Source organism: Heterocephalus glaber, unplaced genomic scaffold (genome assembly GCF_053883595.1).
Source record: "Heterocephalus glaber isolate CG9 unplaced genomic scaffold, H.glaber_assembly_v1.0 deba00000331, whole genome shotgun sequence".
NCBI classification, from domain to species: Eukaryota; Metazoa; Chordata; class Mammalia; order Rodentia; family Bathyergidae; genus Heterocephalus; species Heterocephalus glaber.
The window spans coordinates 46,156,336-46,169,438 of NW_028258142.1; the positions used below are offsets into that span (position 1 = coordinate 46,156,336).

General features: G+C 37.5%; 1 long non-coding RNA gene across 1 annotated transcript; it reads left to right on the plus strand.

The window, feature by feature from the left end:
- The first annotated feature begins 1,407 nt into the window (after positions 1–1,407).
- On the plus strand, positions 1,408–10,779 carry LOC147830124 (uncharacterized). Its single transcript, XR_015444074.1, has 3 exons — positions 1,408–1,541; positions 5,446–5,604; positions 10,645–10,779. It is a non-coding gene; the product is annotated as an uncharacterized LOC147830124 (long non-coding RNA).
- The last annotated feature ends 2,324 nt before the right edge of the window (positions 10,780–13,103 follow it).

Below are 13,103 nucleotides of genomic sequence, written 5' to 3' on the forward strand. Positions count from 1 at the left end.
ATCTTTTTTTTTTCAGTACTGGGGATCAAACCCAGGGGAACTCTTCCAGAGAGCTACATTCCCAGCTCTTTATAAAATTTTTTATTTTGGACATGATTTCACAAAGTTGACAGAGTAGGACTTGAACTTGTGATCCACTAGGTTTTTATCATCACAAATTCAAAGGTAATAGAAACGTAGTAAATAGATGCCACTGTGTTCATGATTAGATAATTTCTCTTAACTTATTGAACTTATTAAATAATTAGATAATTAAGCTTATTAATGAAATATATAACGGTCAAATAATTAGCATAGGAACTTGAATTATTATGTAAATAATAATTCGAATATTACTATATCCTTTTGTATTTAATTATCCTGCTTAAGGTTAAAAAATTACCAGGGGGGAACTCTTTGTGAGATGTCGAGGAAAGAGTAAGAGACAAGTACTTGCAGTGTTTAAGTGTTTCTGCCAGGGGACGTTGGGACCCTGACGTGAAGCTTCCTAAGAGCAATGTCTGGGGATGAGGTGACCACACATCATCATCTTTGAATGACTCACATGTCTGTGTTGAAAATACTTAATTGTGTAAATGCTAGAGACACTCAGCCACATAAGAGAGTTTTGGTTTGGTTTAGCTGCTATACTGGAAGGAGAGTAAAAAGCTAGTGCTGCCCCTAAGTGACATGAAACCAAAATGATTAATGCTGATTTAAAAATTAAACCTACAGAACATTAATGAAGTGGCAAGATTGTCAGCACCTTCCAGCCCAGTCTATCATAGGGCCACAGCTAATCTACTGGTTCCCAGCCAAGGACATCCCTTATCTGTCTACCCTGGACCTGGTCTGCAAATTTCAAGTTTCTTATACCATTGCTCTTTAGTTTCAGTAAACAAATACTCCTGCAGCAATGAGCCTAAAGGGAGAGATGGCTTGCTTTCAAACCCAAAGAGGACATTAGCTCTGCTTGTGGAGTGAATGCTGTTGGGTTGTGGCAAGGAAGGCTGAGCCTGAGGTCCCAAGGATCTGGCTCAGAAACACTAAGGCCATTGTCTGTAGAGGCCACAAAAGGGGCTGTTGAAAAACGAGGCTTTACTATAAAGCCAAAAATCTGGGCTTGTCATTGTGTGTTTATTTGACATTCATTCTTAGCTCTTGCCCCTGTTTATGTTTAAAAGAAGGCGCACTGCTGTGGAATGGGAGCCAACTTTCAATATCTCTGAAAAAAATAAAAAAAGAGAAAAACCTCAACAGTTTCTATTCATGGACCCTCTGGCTTCCTGTCTAAACCTTGGAGGAGGCAAGATAGTGGACAGCCACAGATCAGTGGGCTCCTGGACCTCAGGGCCTGCTAAACTTTCTGGACAGTTCTTTCACAATCTGATATACATTTGTATTTATCGTAGAGGAAAGAGGAAACATTCCTGTGCCACTGAGTCAGATTTTCCTTCATGCTTATATTTTATCATTTTTTTTTTGTGGTTCTTGCTCGGCAGTTCCCGTCAACTTGTAGGAATGAATTGATTGTAATCACTGGAGTTCATCTGAGCTTCTTGGTGAGTAGTTGCATAGGCCTTTGGTTCATGGGAAACTAAGCTAACCTAATCTTGAGTTGTAGAGGAGCTGCTGCAGTTATGTTACCTTTACCTTACCTGTGTGATGAATGGGAACTAGAGGGAAGGGCAGTGGTGTGGGTCACCTGAGACTGAACAGGGGTTGCTCCACTGTTAATTGGTAGCTACTGAACAGGCTCGATTTTTCTGTGGTGATCAATTTAAGAATAATGCCATTCATTGAAATGAACCCATGGTATTGACATCACAAAAGGCATGAAAAGAATAGATCGCAGTAAGTTGTCGGAGTGTAAAATTTAAGACAAACTGCTGGAACTGATGTGTATGATAGGAATAGCGTATTTGAATTGACTGTATTTCTTCAAAATCATTTCATTTATGTTATAAATTACCATATGGATGCATTTAAATGTCACTACATTACTTCATTTAATCATCACATTATATCTGTAAAGAACTTAAAATAAGTACTTCAATGAGAAGTAAGTCCTGGTACCACATTATTTCTCAGGGTGTCATCTGACTTTGTAAAATGTTGTCATATGGCAAAACTTAATGACTCTGTGGTTGAAATATAATTAATGATTCATGTCATTCAGTGAAAATTCTCTGACATATATCCCAGGTCTTTAATGCACTCAGTCCTGAACTGGAAAAAGAATGAATGCTTCCTGAGGAGTCCAAGCAATGGCATGTGTTATGTTCCTTTGTGTTCTTTTTGTATGTGGCCATTTGAACTGATTTTCCTTTGATTTCAGTTATCTTTCATTTAATTCTGTTTTGAGTTAGTTTGAAGAAAAAGCCTCTCTTTTTCATCAAATCTTAACTTTGAATGAGTTGTGTTTACTTAAGCCATTGTTTTGTAGGCTGCAATCACACCCAAATGCTATCTCTTCTCATTAGTATTCAAACTGCTCATGATAATGAATCTTCCCAGTGTAAGTTGATGTTGGATTCCTTGGCCTAGATAATCTAATAGAAATCTGTTCTTGACCAAATCTCTGAAGATGCAATGAAAGCTGATAAATAGAAATGATAGGATCCTATGAAACCCCAATCAGCCAGTTAGATTTCTGAAATATAACTGTTTTATGACTAATGTGGAGTACGTTGGTTCATAAAGACCCTGGTGGCTCCTTACACTTCAAAGGAATTAATTATCTCAATAAATATTTGTTGATGGTGAATATCATGACTGGAAATATTTCCCTTTCAAATTTTATTTTATTTTCCCAAACATCTTTATACATACATGGAAATTTTGTAAAATGTTGAATATAAATAGCTAAGGGGCATAGTAAAACTAGCTATGAGCACTTCCTGCTTCCAACCTGTTGTTTATTTTCCAGTGAGAAAGTACTGTAACCCATTTTAAACTCTGGCATACACACCTCTAGACAGGGCTTCTCTGGAGGAAGGAATACCAGGGCAAGAATGAACTAGGGCTGGGGATGTAGCTCAGTGGCACTGCACCTGCTTGGTTAGTGCAGGGTCCTGAGTTTGATCCCTGGTTCCGCGGGGCTGGGGTGGGGGAATGAACCAGATTATAATCTTTGTGCCTTGCAGTCCAACATCACTTGTAAGCTCTGCCAACATTCCTTTGGAAACTGACGTTCCTAGAGAGGCAATTGTAATTACATATTCTCTTACATTTGTTCAGTAAATGCTGATGTGTGGAAAACATGAGCTTTAGGCTATGGTTAGAAACAACTCATTAGAGTTGTACCTTCTAGAAGAGAATAGAACATGCTCATTCCAAAACATCTTCTCTTTACCAGCATTTCTTATGTTTCATAATTCAAAATACAATATGTAGCTTTCTTATCTACGTAAATTCAGGAGGAAGTCATATATCTCATTAATCTACATCCAGATATAGACTTTAGTTGCTTCTTCTTGTAATTTGTAAATTATCTTCTATCCAAAAAGGTGGAATTATAAAACAAAACTCCAAAGGCAGCAATTTTGTTGATGATTTACTTATAAAGAAAGAAAACAGTCACACCTCAGCCCTGTGATTACAAAGAGCTTTAGGCCACTATAATGGTTATATACTGATAAATGTATATAATGTCCAGGAAAATATTGCCTCTCATGAAAGCATCAAGGATTTTAATATTTTGTGTGCATTTCCAAGGAATGTGTATGGAACATGAAGCTGAGTAAAACTGATTTAGTGTTGATTTATGCTTATGAACTGAAAGCATTTGCAGTTAAATTTTTTTAACTGAATGAGTAGTCAGCTACTAGTGAAGGTGAAATTTTATTCAGAAGTAAACACTTGAGGAAAATGCTGAAGCATCTTAGACAGGAAGGCATGATGAGCTTTTATGTAACCTGTGGTGTGTTCTAATTTTCTGGGTTGTCATAATTTACTTATTATATATTTAAAACCTTGAATTATTCAAATAATTAAAAAATATTAGAACAAGTTTCCCCTAGAGATGGGAACATAGGGGCATTCTATGGTGTCGTATATAAATCTCACTATACGTTAGTATCTATTCCAGAAATATGAAAGTGATAATCTTCCTTTGCTTAACTATGAATATAGATCTTTATATCACTTACTGACCTTTGATTCAATTAATGAAAACATCTCTAAAGGCTAGATATATGTTATCTTTTAAGCCCAACCTCATGTTTCTTTCTAGAGTATCCCAAAGCCCCATTGAGATTATAGTGGAGAGAATGGGTACTGGATAAAACAATGCAATGGTAGAAACAAGGCCGAGTCTTAGCCTCCTCTGTCTCAATTCATATCTACAACATCTGTTAGATGGACTGAATGATGTTCTCCCTTCAAAGAAAATGGAAACAGAAATTAATAACCTGACCAAAATTTCTGAGGTGTCCTCAAGAATACATTGATTTTCATATTCAGTCACTGATTTTTACAAAAAGCACAGTAGCGATCATGCCCCAATTCAACTTGATTTGGACAGGTACTTTAGTACTAGGTGTGTAAATGACTCTAACTAATAGGACAACTCATTTTAAGAACCCTATAGTGAATCCACATGTGTTCTCATTTTAGATAACCCAAAGTGAATTCTGCGGTTAAAATATCCTGGCAGGACATCAGAATGAAGGCCTGCTCAATGTTAAGCTATTGATAAAAAAGATACCTTGATGATAGAGTAAACATTTCCCGTCTTCAAAATGTCCTGCCCTAGATTAGTACCTTACATGCTTTATGATGCAGTCCTCCCACAATGGACTGGCACCCTCCTGAGTGCAGGAGCATCCTTACCATCTTTCCAGGGGGATCAATCATTCTGACATTGTGGGAACTGAGGGATTTCTTAGGACTCAAGGCCTTCAGTGCAGAAAAGGGCTTAATCTTAAGCAAGCTGCTGAATAACTTTCTGAGAAAGGTCCTGGCTTTGGAGCCTGGTGGTCAGAAAGCATTCCCCTTCACAGAACAAACATCACTTCCAGCTAGATTTGGACATGTGGATTGCCTCAGTACTCTCCCACTTCGGGTGTTTATCAGAGTCCATTCCCAGTAGACTTTCATCTATTCTAAAACTTCCATTAAAAACTCCTTTGACCACTGATATTTAGGAGAGTTATTTGAGGTACTGTGTCTTCATTATTTTCTTCGTTTCTTCTGTATTTACTGCTCAATCACTTTGCACCAGGCAGTGGGTTAGTCATGCCTGCAATGAAGGCGGACTCTGGTCACCACGGGCTTAGAGTCTGACAGGGCAAATAAACGAACAAGTGCTGTTAAGAAAGCCCTATCCTTTCATCAGTCCGGGCCACACCAAAGCGATGGCCCTGAAATAAATTCTATCAGCTTTGCACAATTCATTATCACAGACTTCCAGTTTAACATTAGGTTAAGTGATATCATATGAAAAACTTTGTGCTTTTTTTACAGGAAAAACAAATAAATCGAAGACCATCCCTTACAAGGTTCGTGTTCATTATACACAGTATATGCCTTCTGGAGAGTTCATGACTAGACAGAAACATATCTGTCCTTGTCATTGAACAAGTATTCTTCTCTGCAGTGGATTGGGAGAGCCAAGAGGCTAAGGTAAGTTTTTAGTATATTTTCTTAGCTTCTGTTTCAGATTTTCTGATAGAATGATTCTCTCTTTTTTTATCCTGTTAAAATAGTTTGGTCTCTTTCTATAAGTGTTCTCTTTTGAATGGAGGAGAAATATTTCTCTTTCACATATAGTAACCCCCAGAGGCTGCATTCTTTTTCTATTTAAGATTATAAAGAATTTTGTTTTTCAGAAGGGCATTGCTCCCAAATAGGCTATGAACCAAGGAAACTGTCCTTGCTAAACTTCTCCAGTGTTCTACATCCAGACCTGCCCTCTCACTCTTGACTTTTTTGCATAGGTTAGGGGAATGTTTTGAGGAGAGGATGGCGTGTGGCATACATCACTGCCTTGTTGCACAGTCTAATGTCTTAGACAAAAATTGGTATTTAAGATCTCTTTCACCTATTCCTAGCCTCCCGCTTCTCCTTTACTAGCTCAAGTAATGATTAAAACAAAAATTCTTGAAGTTTAATGTACGTTGCTTGGGCAACCAGAAGACAGCAGCATGAATTAGACCAAAGCTAAGTGCTACTGGATATAGAGTACTGAGGGCTTCTTTCCAGGTTCCTGGTGTCCTGGACAAAGAATTGGACAAAACACATAGAAAAGGCAGTGAAAGTGTACTTTTACAGAAAAGGCAGAAAAGAAATACACCGTGCAGAGTGAGAGCATGTTGGTGAAAAAAGCTCACCGAGGCTCAGACGATAAGGGAAAACGGTCTTTTGTATCCAAATTTTTTTTCTATTATACAAATAAAGCATTGGGAAAGTCATTTTACCAAATACTTGCTTGGTGTCATGCCATGTATAAACTGTACTATCAAAAACTAGTTTGGCTTCCTGTTAAACGTAAATGAGGGATCAGAAATAGTGTCTTTTGATTGGTTGTGCCCATATGCAAATGGCAGATTCAAAAGAACATCTTCTGATTGGTCATGTGAACAGCACTGGATTCCAATAAAGGATTGAAAGGAGCAAATTTTTGATTGGTCCAAATTAGCACATTTCTGATTGGTTCTGTGTACAGTGCTGACAGTGTTGCAGTATTAGAAAAGTCCTTCTGCCTGGAAGTGTCCCTCATTCTGTTGTCTTGTCTTTTAAAAAAATATTATTAATTTTATTGGTACATTTTAGGTATACAATATAATGACATTCATCATTGAGAATTTGCACCTTTCATACTCTATCTTGGTTCTTATTTTGTTCCCCATTCCCCTGCCCTCCCTTCAACCCCTCCGCGCCCCCCATTTAAAGACTTTGTTTCCATTTTTTAATTTTCTCATAGTAATTCCATTCCCTTCTCCCCCCCTCCACTTTCCCTTCCTCTTTACTCCTTTTCTTCCTATTTCACATTATCTATTTTACCTTTTAGTCCTTATTTATACTTTCAGTTTCTCACACTAGAGAAACTATTTGGTATTTACACATGTGTCCTATCTATTTCACTTAAGAGTATGACCTCAATGTGCATCCATTTAGCTATAAATGTCTCTAATTCCTCATTCTTTATGGCTGAGTAGTACTCTATTTTATAGAAAAACCACATTTTCTTTATCCAGTCTCCAGTTGATGGGCAATTGGGCTGTATCCAAATTTTAGCTATCACAAACTGCTGCTATGAACATGAGTGCACATATATCACTGTGGTATAATTATATTGGGTTGTTTAGATTTTTTAGGTCTTCTTCGCTCAACTTTGGTAATTCATACATATCTAGGAATCTGTCCATTTCTTCTGTGTTTTCCATCTTATTGGCATACAGGTTCTTGAATTAGGTATGGATGATCCCCTGGATTCCTGCTGGGTCCATTGTCATTTCATCCTTTTTATTCCTAATTTCATGGATTTGGGCCTTTTCTTTCCTTTTTCTGATAAGGTTGGCTAAGGGTTTGTCAATTTTGTTTATTTTTTCAAAGAACCAACTCTTGGCTTCATTGATTTTTTTGTATCATTCTCTTAGTCTCCACTGCATTGATTTCTGCTCTGATCTTTATAATTTCTTCCCTTGTATGAGAGGTGGGTTTGTCCTACTCTTTTTTTCTAGAAGCTTGAGGTTCAGCATCAGGTTATTTGAGCTCATGCTCTTTTCCTAATAGGAGTATTCACTGCTATGAATTTCCCTCCTAAGACTGCTTTCATTGTGTCCCAAAGATTCTGATATGTTGTATTGGAATTGTCATTTAATTGTAGACACTGTCTGATTTCTTCTTTAATTTCCTCTGTGACCCATTGGTTGTTCAGAAGTGTGTTGTTCAATTTCCATGTGTTTATGAAATTCTTGGGGTTTCTTTTGCTATTGATCTCCAATTTCATTGCACTATGGTCTGATAATATACAGGGGATAACTTCAATTCCTTTGCACTTACTTAGACATGTTCTATGAGTGAGTATATGCTCTATTTTGGAGAACAAACCATGTGCAGATGAAAAGAATGTGTACTCTGATTTTGTGGGGTGGAATACTCTGTAAATACCTGTTAAGTTCATTTGTTTAAGAGTTTGATTGAGTTCTAGTATTGTTTATTTTTTGTTTAGTTGATCTATCTATTTGTGACAGTGGTGTGTTGAGGTCCCCCACTACTATTGTATTAGTGCTTATTTCATTTTCCATGTCTTTTAGTATTTGTTTTATATAGTGGGAAGCACTAGTGTTTGGTGCATATATGTTTATGATTGTCATCTCTTCCTCTTGGAATGTTCCCTTTACAAAGATGTAGTGTCCTTCTTTGTCTCTGTTAATCAGTGTTGGTTTGAAGTCCACTTGATGGGCAAAGAGGATAGCAAATCCTGCTTTTTTTGGGGGGGGGTACCAGGGACTGAACTCGGGACCTTGTAGTTGTGAGGCAGGTGGCAGAACCACTGAGCTAAATCCCCGGCCCTACTCCTGCTATTTTTGGGTTCCTGTCATATGGAGTATTGTTTTCCACCCTTTAACTTTCAGTCTATGACTGTCTTTTTGAATTAAGTGTGTTTCTCGTATGCAGCATATTGTTGGGTCTTGCTTTTTGACCCATTCTTCCAGTCTATTTCTTTTGATTGGTGAATTGAGACCATTAACATTGATGGTTATAGATGATATGTATTGACTTATTCTTGTCATGAATTTTTCTTTTTGTTGGATTCTCACCCTTTGCATTTTATTTATTGTTGTGCCTGATGGATTCATTCTGCTGGGCTTCCTGGGGCTGTGATCCCCATTGTCTTTTCCTAGGATATTGTTTAATATTCTTTGGAGTGCTGGTTTGGTATTCCCAAGATGTTCTTTGTCATGAAAGTATCTTATTTCTACATCAAATTTGAAAGATAGTTTTGCAGGATACATCAATCTGGGTTGGAGGTTATTTTCTCTTGGGGCTTGAAATACATCATTTCAAGCTCTTGTTGCCTTGAAGGTTTGTGCTGAGAAGTCTGCTGTGATTCTTATGGGCTTTCCTTTGTATGTGATTTGTTTCTTTTCTCTACCTGCTTGTAGAACTTTGTTCTTCTGTTGGACTTCTGGAATCTTAACTATTATATGCCCGTGTGTAGATTTTTTTTGATCATGACTAGTTGGAGTCCTATATGCCTCACTTATCTGTATGTAAAGTTCTTTTCCCCTACTTGGGAAGTTTTCTGCCATTACTTATGTTAACAGTTTTTTTTTTTTTATGTCATCTGCACTCCTGTTTCTTCATTGACTCTGATCAGTGTTATGTTATTCTTCTTTGCATCTTCTAGCAGCTGCTGGATTGATTTTTCATGGTCCCTTACAATTTTTCTTTTTTTTTTTTTGCTACTGGGGGATCGAACTAGGGTCCTTGCACTTGCGAGCCAGGCAGCGGAACCACTGAGCTAAATCCCTGGCAGGTCCATTACTATTTTTAAGAAATTTTTCTTTTCCTGGTCATTAATTTCAATCCTATCTTCTATATCTGAAGTTGTAGCCTCACACTCGCTTATTCTGCTGTGTAAACTTTCAATGGAGTTTTTAATCTCCTGGAAGTCTGTTTGCATCTGTTTTATGGATTCCATTTGTTTCCTATGTTGGGATTTCATCATGTTCTTCAGCTCCTCTATTTTTTTCTCTGTGTCTTCTCTAGATTTATTAATCATGTCTTGAACTATGGGCACAATCTCTGTTTTCATCTTAGAAATTATTTCTGATTTCATTTTTTCCAGATCCTCTTTTGTTGCCAGTTCATGGAGTCCAGGTGGTTGAGTATCAGATTGTTCCATCTTGTCACTCTTTGGGGTTACCTTAGGTGATTTGGAAGTCTGGTTTTGAGACTTATTTATGTGTCTTCTCTTTTCAAGAGATGTAGCCTGCTGTGCCTTTGCTGAGGCAACTTTTTCTCACCCAGTGGTCTTCAATTCTCAGCAACCCACTGAGCAACCTTTTCTCTGCTGCTCACCAGTGTAGCAATTCCTGGTTTCAGAATGCTTGCCTTCTGGGTCCCTGAGGTGACCTGTTGTCTGAGTGGGCTTCTGGCTGGGGCCTGTGCACACTTGGGATGGTGTCTGGGCATGCCTCTGGGTAGGGCCTGGCCCCTCTGTAGCTGTTGTCTGGGAGGACCTTTGGCTGGAGCCAAAGGGTCTGGGTGTCTGAGCAGGATTCTGACTGAGGTCTCAATGCACTTATCGACAGTATGGGGTGGACCTCTGGCTGATGCTTGTGTGCCTGTGCAGCTGTTTTCTGGGTGTCCCTTTGGCTTGGGCTTGTGTGCCTGAGCCACTCCTGTCTGGGCAGGGTTCTGTCTGGGATCTGCCTGCAGCCATGCCACTCTGGTCTACACTACTGCTTGCCGGGATCTCTGTTGTCTTGTCTGATAAGGAACTGAGCACAAATCTTCATGCAAATCTTAGCCTTGGGTGATGCCATAATTATTGGGGGCAAGCTGAAGTCTCCTTGGCCATAGAGAGAGGGAGAAGCCTGCTTTTGAAACTCTTACCAGAAGCACTCCACCCTCTCATTACTAGTAATGCTTTGGATTTTCCCTTTTGCTTCTTTGATAGCATGTCCTCCTTGTCTGATTTTTTCATTGCAGAGAGAGCTTGCTAGGCTATACTTCCGGATGACTATGCACTCTTCTGCCAAGTGAACAAAACAGTATAATCTGGATTAAGAAGAAGATTCCAGTTTCTTCTTAAGTTTCTCTTGGCTGACCTGTGTTGTTTTGAGTACCTACTGTAAGTAATCATAATGAAGATGATGCAACCATGGTTCCTGCTGTGGCTTCCTCAATGAATGTTCTTGACAGATCACTCTGTGATTCTCAGCTTTTTGCTTTGTTAAAAGGAGAAAATAGTAGCACCTTCCAGAAAGGAGTATTGGGAGGATTAAATGTAAACATGTTTTGTGACAGTTATAAAGGATTATATAGATATTAGGTTTTGTTCCCCTCACCATCTGGAATTGGGGAAGAAAGAATTAAAAAAAAGAAGAGAAAAAAATGAGAGAGTGTGTGTGCACATTTTTCACCTTGAGAAGCTTACATGTTTTTAGCGGAAATGCAAAGCAATTGACATGAAATCATGCTGGAAGAAGGAAAACTTGACACATTTAATGACAGTTGACCCTGCTGACTCTTGTAATTACTGAGCAAGTGTTTGTCTAAAAATGTCCTTAAAGTTATGCTCTTTCCTGGGGAGACATTTATTTTGTTGTTATTAAGGGGATGGGAAGACAATATAGTAAAAAATATGAGGAAAGTATCTGATATGTTTTTTCAAAAGGCTAGATATTTGCAAAATTTCTATCAAATGAGGAGCAATTATTATTATTATTTTTTTTGAGTACTGGGGATTGAACTTGGGTCCTTGTGCTTGCGCAGCAGATGGAGAAACCACTGAGCGAAATCTCTGGCCCAGAGGAGCAATTTAAAATCATAAAACTCATCTCTTATTTATTTAAGTCAAATAGTTAAAAATTTAAGAAGTAGTTAGTTTGAAAAACATTTTACGTTTAATTGTAGAAAGACATGCTATTTTTATATTTTACCTTTTTAATATTTTAATCACAAAAAGTAATCCATTTTTATTTTAGAACATGCAGAAAATGTAGATGGAAGAAATAATATGTAAAACTTCATCCAAAAATCCTTCACCCAAGGGCAACCACTTTTCATACCTTACAGTATTTTTCACCATTTTTTGGTTTTAAAAATTATAGTTACATTCACATAGTTTAAAAAGTTTTCATTCTCCTTAAATTCCCCTTCTTAGAAACAATTTCAGCTTTTTAAGCTCATTCTTCTGGTATTGATCTATCTCTAAATAACATCTTTTATTTTTAATGTTTCTGGCATTATCTATGGACTTGCCATTATGGAAGATGAGAAGTTAGGTTTCCCTCTCTGCCATTTTCATTAATGCAGCTCATCTTCTATTTTCTTAATCTAATTATGTGTGATTTTGATTGATCCCTCTTGTGTGGAGCTGAGATTCAAAGCTGAACTATATAGCACAAGAGGTGATAAAAAATATGATCAATGTTTAAATTTTAATAATTTACTACAGTAAAACACACATTGCTATTAATCCTCCTCAAAATACTTCTGCTTACTTCGAACACACTTATCCTATCCTTCTTGACACTTTTTAAAGCAATTGCCATTCAAAATACCCCCCTCACTTTGAACATGCTTAATTCTTACCACATTTTGAAACAGTCTTGAAAGTTCTATTTCACTGCTATAGCTGTCTCTATGCCCTGAGTAAATTCAAAATGTTTATCTTTCATGGCTACTTTAACATTGGGCAACACAGTGGTAGATCCAATGAATAAAGTGAATGAGGACCCATCATAATGTTTTTACAAAACTGCTTTTCTATTGGATGGGACTTGGTAGCAGCATTCAGTGTATCTTTTATCACTCTTTAAGACAAACAAATGAGGACTTTCAGAACTCCAGCTGGAGTATCTCAAAAATATAGTGTTTATTGATCTATGAAATTACTTGTGTTTGTATAATCTTCATTCTTCATTTAGGATTAGAATGCCCTAGACCAGGTTAGATTATGTCTGTCTTGCTCTATTTATAGTAGGAAATGTCAGTTTTGTACAGAAGTGGAAGGGCAGTCATCCAATGTGGGTGATAAAGGGGCGATCTACAATCTGTTCCTCAAAAGCTTTCAAACAGTCCTCCTGATTGTCTCTCCATTTTCAGGGCCATTGTGTGCCAATTTCTGATTCTGTAGAGTTTTGCTAAGTTCTCAGCATAGGATTCTGCTTTCTCAGATCTTCTAGATCAGGGACCTGGAATGCTCATCTTTATTCTAGTTTCCAAATGTTATCTCCTCCATTTTTCCAAAAATTGTGCCATTTAAAGATATCACTCAGTGGCTCCTGGTCTTTTTTATACATAGTTTTATATAGTTGTGTGTTTTAGACACAGTTTTTGAATCCTACTTTAATAATTTAATGATTGTTATAGGAGATATGTGTTGATCTTGTCATTAAAATTATTCAATCAGCTTTATTGATATTTAATCCACACAGCACACA